The 7,170-nt window shown below is 33.7% G+C and overlaps 1 non-coding gene across 1 annotated transcript; it reads left to right on the forward strand.

Moving 5' to 3' along the window:
• Positions 1-6,852: 6,852 nt before the first annotated feature.
• On the forward strand, positions 6,853-6,924 carry TRNAM-CAU (transfer RNA methionine (anticodon CAU)). The gene has a single exon. It is a non-coding gene; the product is annotated as a tRNA-Met (tRNA).
• The last annotated feature ends 246 nt before the right edge of the window (positions 6,925-7,170 follow it).

Raw genomic sequence — 7,170 nt, forward strand, 5'->3', positions numbered from 1 at the left:
GCTTTTCCTTCCTTTCCTGCATTTTCCTTCAAACCAAGCATAGCCTTAGTGTGGGCTACACAAATACCAAATGAAGTCGAGTGGGAGAATCAGTTCTAGTGCTTGTGATGCTCTTGAGGATGATATTTTGTATTTGTCTGTGGGAGAATTACTAAATTTATATAGAATTAATTTAAATACTTTAGGAAAACAGTTATCTTCTTCACAAGAGAATCAGTTTTTTTTTCCCCTGCTTGGAAGTGCTTATTCCTAATATAAACACTTGTGAGTGTTAGGTGGAAAAGTGCTTCTTTCAAAGAGGAGTAGTGTAGGTATTTTAATAATTACATGGCACACCAACACGGGCAGAAATGCAATAAGCACTTTCTAAAAAAGTGCTTAAAAAGCCAAATTTTTGAACTTATTCAAAATGGGCTTATTTCCTTATTTACTTAAAAATCACTAATTCTGACTTATTTTCCAAACGCATATAAGTCTTTATTGGTGTGATCCTCTCCTAAAATAAACATTTTTTTCTCAATAAATGATTAAAAATAGGCATTCCCAAACAAGAGTTAAAAGTCATAACTGAAGTACTCATCTTGCCGATATCAAGTGCTGTCTTTTGTGAATTTTCAGAACTACTTGGACCAATCTCTGCTTATAGACTACTTTTTGCCATTTGGTTGAACTAAAATTCTAAATGATGTTTGTAGAACTCGAGGATTACTTTTTGGACAAACTGCAAATTTGATTTATTGTGTGGCTAAATTTTCAATCAAATAATGGGCAAAAAGTAAATTGAGATTAATATAGAAGACATCTATAGTAGGGGTGTCAATGGACTGGTTTTGGATTGGACCTCATTCAAACCAAAATCAATTTGGATGAATTAGACGGACCAATAAGATACATTGAATTGAATTGAACAAATTCAGACTTAATGGTCTAAAATGTTTATTGAATTGAACTGCACCTGATTCATTCATAATGAATTTATATTGAATTGGGTTGGATTGAGCAAATATCTAATCTATTGATAGAAGATAAGAAAATACGTGTTAATGACCAGGTTTGGGTTGGACCAGTATAAATTAAAACAAATTTGAAAGAATTGGACCAGTCCTATACTTGGGATTTTGGTGGCACCAATTATTCTATCTAACGTGAATGAATTGATTTTGAACCAGTTATGAGTGAAAGAAACATCTCTAAATCTAAATTAATTAATCCCCAGATATGGTCATTTGGTAGTATTCCAAGAACTGACTGAGATTACAACAAATTCTTTTCAACCAAATTCAAACCAAACCCCTTAATTAGTTTAATTTCACCATTGCCTTGGCCATTAAGCCACCAATGGAAAGCTTGACTCTCAAGGCAAGACAGAGAGATTAATGTGTTGGGTTGGGTTTGGTGGAGGCAGGCATCTGTGTTGCGCGAAGGTTGCAGATGTGATGGAAGCTGTGGAGTTGGTAGAAAACTTCCAAGTTCTATCTGTGCATGGAGTTGGGGAGTCTGAACGTTGATGGGCCTTAGCAACCAATGTTATTCGAATTGAATCCAGTTTTTAACTTTTCATGTTAAAATACACCGACCTGGTGTATTTAAATTTGCAAAAGATCTTCTTTGGCCACATTCATTCTTTTTCAGGAGGCATTTTGCATCGTCAGATTGGAATCTACTTCACATAGTCATATCTCTCATTGATAATTTGATACCAGTCCAATGGTTGTCGCCTTATGCCATTTCTAGCCAATTATCTCCTCTCAGGACAGAGCAACTGCTTGTCTAGGATTATAAAATTTAGGAATCTAAGAAGATTACTGATTTTGCCACGTGGCATCCATTTCTGTTTCTTTATTTGAACAAGTTCCCTGCTTTTTTTTATCATTCTTTACACTAGATTAAATAATTTGCTTTTTATTAAATTTTATTTGGACTGAATTGGAAACTCAGATTGGCAGGAGAATAAATTTTTAGATAACTATGGGGGCCACTTTTTTATTTCAACTGAAAATATTTTAATGCATTTTTTTTAACAAAGACTCAAGTCACATTTTATTTTTTTAAAATTAAAAAAAAAGTTTAAACTTATATAGTCACGTGTCAGAAAAATATATCAACTAGTTGAGGTGCAAAAGGGTATTTGAATAATTGCAATGGGATTAAACAAAAGATGGAGAATTATCACCACCGGATTGCTACCTGATGGTAGGCAGAGGGCATAGAATTTTGCATTCCTGTTCTGGTAGACCCTCGTGGTATTATACTATTATAGTACCTCCCTCATCTACCCCACCTCCCACTTTCTACGCATATGATGATAGCACCACAAGGTCCACAACTATCCCATCTCTCTCTCTCTCCCAATTGTTGCACTCAAGGCATGCTTCAAAGATCATGATTAGGGCTCTGTCGGCACAAGAAGCTTTTTAAGCTTTTAATTGTTAGTGAAGGCCTGAATACCCATTAATAACAAAAATTAGTTTTACTGCAAGACAATATAATAATAATATACAAATCATATTATTTTAGGTGTTGTTTGGCAATTCTTTCTAAATATATCTTTCAAACAAAAAAGCTTTTTGAGATCTTATCTTCAAGCATCAATTGTTTGATATGCATCTTCGTCTACTGGGCTGCTAAAAGATAGATTGGAAGGCTTGTAAGCATGGTTTTTAAAACTGATTCAGAGAATAAATCAGTCAAGGGTTGGTCTATTCTGATAAAAATAAATAAAAAATGGTCAAAACCGTTCAAATGGTTCAAACGATTAATTACTCGAGTCAGTGGTTTGTTGACCAAAATCAACGGGTTTGAAGAAAAATCTGATTTTCTGGAAAAACGGAACTGATTACCAGTTTTTCTGGTCCGATTTTGAAAACCATACTTGTAAGTGTAGAAAAACCAAAAGCTCCATTTTAAGTTTCCCGATTTTTGGGTTCTGGCTATTTTGGTTTTTTCATGCGTTCGTTTTTGGGTTTTTCGATTTATAGGACATCAAAAAAGGAAAAAAAAAAAAAAAACATTTTTTGATCTTTTGAGCTTTTAATGATATGAAAGACGTGCAAAAAAGATGCGCCAAACACTCTCTTAATAAAGAAAGGTTTGCTATCTTACACCCTGATTACCCTATCTACACTAATCATGATTAGCATGAGAATAATTTAGTTTTAATAAATTATAGTCTTCTCTATTGTCCTTCTAGGGTTTTTAGCTAGGGTTTTGATTTGATTATAGGACTCCCATGATCCCTCAATCAAATGCTTGGTCGAGGATATGTACTTACAAAGCTTCCTCTCCTTAAAATAAGTAAACAAATAGAAGTAAAACGACAGAAGAAAAGCTGGCCCTTCAAATCTAACGTTCGTTTCACGCAATCATTTTTTATTCTAATTAAATGTCACCCTCCTTTATATAATTCAATTATAGATCAACTAAAGTTACTAAACTCCTCGTCTCAGCTCGTCAACTCCGGATAATGCTAGGGTAATGCCATTGCAACTCTACTTTTTGGCTTCTGCTGATCAGATTTTTTTTATTGCTCAATTTTCATTTGTACTATTGCTTCATCTGCACTGCAAAAGCAAATAAAACAAAGTAAAGGAAATTTACTTTCATATACTTTTATATGGGCGTAAATAAAAATTAAAAATATTGAAAAGAGAGAGCAAACCATAAAATGTGGGTGCAAATATAGGCATTGTTTTTCAAGGCAATGTACATTAGCACAAAAGCCTCAGGAAATAATGAATTGAGTTATCAGTAACCTGAACCAATGATGAGGCATTTGGTATCGGTTAAAATCATTCCTAAGAACTTAAAAGTAGTTCTAATAAGTGATAAAATGAGAGACAAAAATCAGTTTCGGCGTGTGAATAAAGTAATTTGTTGCAAGTGAAAAGGTTAAAATGGCTAATAGTAGGGGTGGATTTGAGCCGAACTGAGCCGAATAGTATCAAGCTCGATCTTAGTATTGAATTATTATACCACTTTTTTAAAAAATTAAGAATTATAATAATTAATAATTATATTATTTTTATTATATATATATTAAATATCATATATAGAGAGAGAGAGAGCTGGCTCGCAAGCCTCACGAGCTCTAGGCTCGAGCTCAGCTCGTTTAACAATCGAGCCACTGAATTGGGCTCGAGCTCGAACACGACTGAAACTGAACCGAGCTTGAGCAGCTCATGAAAAACTCGACTCATTGCCACCCCTAACTAATAGTAAACAAAAGCGACATGAATAGAAATGATAAGAAATGATTTAGGGGTCAACAGCTTAACAGTTTGACAATGTATATAACTTTAAACAGAACCAAAAGGCCAAAAAGAGTTCATGTAGCTGACCAAATGGCCAAAAAGAGTTAAACATTTTCGATCAAACCTTCTATAGGTTTCCTTACCTTTTCTTTCAAACCAAACACAACCTAAGGATGCCTTCTTTTCAGTAAATTCTTAAGGGGTTGTTTGATTATCACATATAAACATCTCTTCTACTCATAACGATTACCATCAGTATTGAACTTAAAAAGCATGTTTGATTTTCCATCTAAAGAATAACTTCTATAAGCTATTTAAGTGGATCAGAGTACTTAAATTCAAGAACTGAGATAAATAAAACACCACAAACATGCTGGTGAACCAAACACCACCGAACTGCTTACCCAGCACATATTTTTATCAAACTTGTTTTAAAAAAAATATATATATAAAATATATATATATATATATATATAAAAGAATGGCATGTGTTGCACTCACGACTATTTTTCAACACAATGACAGATAAACGCCACAATACCAAACAGAAGCCAGGGAGTCCTTGTTTGGTACCTTAAACACTGCATTAATGTCGCATGATATATAAATATTTCCATAATCAGAAGTATTCAATTCATAATCTTGATTTTAAAGAATTCTGTCTCCCAAAATTTTGATCTAATTGGATGACTCTAAACAACTACAAGATTGAATCATTTTCCAACAGTCAAAAGAAAATGAAACCAAACCTTGTAAAAATTTTTATTTATTTGATAGTTATCTGATCACGCTAGGATCCCAATCCGGTAGGTATTCTACATGGGCTTAATATCTGTATGGTTCAGATTAAGAAGATTATTTTACCAAGTTGTCTAAAAAATTAATTAAATATTTCTATGCTTGTGTCCATGCCTCAGAAGATGGTAGGCATCAGTTGGTACGTTGTACTAGGAATAAATTGAACTAATAGCCTTAGAATCCCAAGAAATGTGGTCCTAATTGGAATCTGAGGGGATGTCCAAGGTGGGAGCTTTGGATATCTAGTCAAGAATATTCATCCCATGGGTCATTCCGTTAGATGGGCCGAAGCCCATTACCCAAAAGGCCCAATCCATGAAAGGTTTGAACAAATAATCCATATTGCCATCTGTGATGATATTATGGTTTCTAGTATGGGTTGTGTTTTTACTATTGTTATTTTTACCGGAAACATTTTAATTTAATCAATATAAATTGTTATTTTTATCTGAAACATCAAATAATGTTTCAATCATAAATGTCATTGTAGCGAAAAAAAGAAATTATAAACATTAATAATCAGTCCAACGTATACATTTTTTTAGTTGAAGTGAATCTTATATATAATGTAACAATACAAATTTTGTACCAATTTGTATTCATCAACCCAAAACATTTTAGGTAAAAACAATAATGATACCGACATAACCATTATATCCCTAAATAATCAGATTAAGATGTGATGAAAACATTAGGTAGTTCTTTTATTACTATAGTTATGACTTGTGATGGTACCCTCTGCTTTTATTAGACTAAATATTAAACGTTACTTAATGGGTAGGCCCCCTTTGGGCCTGGGCCACTGGACCCATGAAATGGCTCGAGCCCAATTGCTTGTCACGTGTCCCTAGTACCAGGATCAGGACACACAATTAAATGGATTCCATAGTCTCAACGATTACGCTGTCTGGCTCCTTTGTGAGGTCCAACTGATAGACATTATGGTTGCTTAAATATGCAATACGTTGAATCCGTGGTGAGTTGTTTTCTGTGGTCCTCGATTAAGATTCTGATCAATGTTTTAAAAAACGATTCGAAACTGAACCATTATGGCCACCTGGTCCATATTTCAATGAATGACTCGTTCTGACAAATAAATTAAAAAGAAAATTTTCGATTAGTACCTGTAATTTGGGTCTATTGTCATTTTGGTTTTCGAATTTTAAAATGCGATAATTTAGTATTCAAATTTTTAAATTATGACAATTTAGTACTTGAAGTTAATTAATTATTATCTAGCCATTAAGTGGTATTTGAAAAAGACACAAATGCCCTTCAAGTCTTAGATAGTTGATAAAGATTAGGGACTATTAATTTTTTGCCAATGTTTAGGTAGTTGATAAAGAAAATTAAATAACACTTGAAGGGTATTTGTGTCTTTTTCAAATGCCACTTAACAACTGATTAACAAGTAGTTAATGGCAGATACTCGATTATCATGTTTTAAAAGTTTGGGTATTGAATTATTGCATTTTAAAGTTTGGGGGACCAAAGTGACATTAGGCCCAAAGTATAAGATATTAATCGGGAAATTTCCCTAAGTTAAAAATTTTTTAAAATAATTAAAATAAAAAAATACTAAAAAATATTGAATGGATCGACAATTCAACTACCTGGGTTAACGAGTCATTAACCAATTGAACAGTTTTTATCGAAAGACTGGATTTAAAGTAAAACTGAATCGATTGCCAAAACGATTCCTGGATCGAATGGTCTGATCGTTTAAGTGGAACGAACCGTGAAGGACAAATAATTGAGCTACATAATTTTAATAAAGAAAATTTCTGTCTGAAACTAACAACAAATCAGAGTGGCGCAGCGGAAGCGTGGTGGGCCCATAACCCACAGGTCCCAGGATCGAAACCTGGCTCTGATAGAGAAAGGCTTCCCAATATCTTTTTCTTGTTATATGTTTGTTTTGGCCACGGTTGTTGAGCACCTACATTCGGATAAATTACGTAAAGTAGCCTGCCCAAGTTGTGTATGAAATAGTGAAATACCATAATCACCTTACTGGATTTTTACCAAATGTAACACACCTTCTGGGGTTCCTAAACGGGGCCCAGCTTGGATCGCCACAAATCCAAGTCCCCCCTTTTGCCAAACGGTCACTTAATCTTTT

This window comes from Nelumbo lutea, chromosome 6, assembly GCF_056320005.1.
Source record: "Nelumbo lutea isolate HS-2025 chromosome 6, American lotus-T2T, whole genome shotgun sequence".
Taxonomy (NCBI): domain Eukaryota; kingdom Viridiplantae; phylum Streptophyta; class Magnoliopsida; order Proteales; family Nelumbonaceae; genus Nelumbo; species Nelumbo lutea.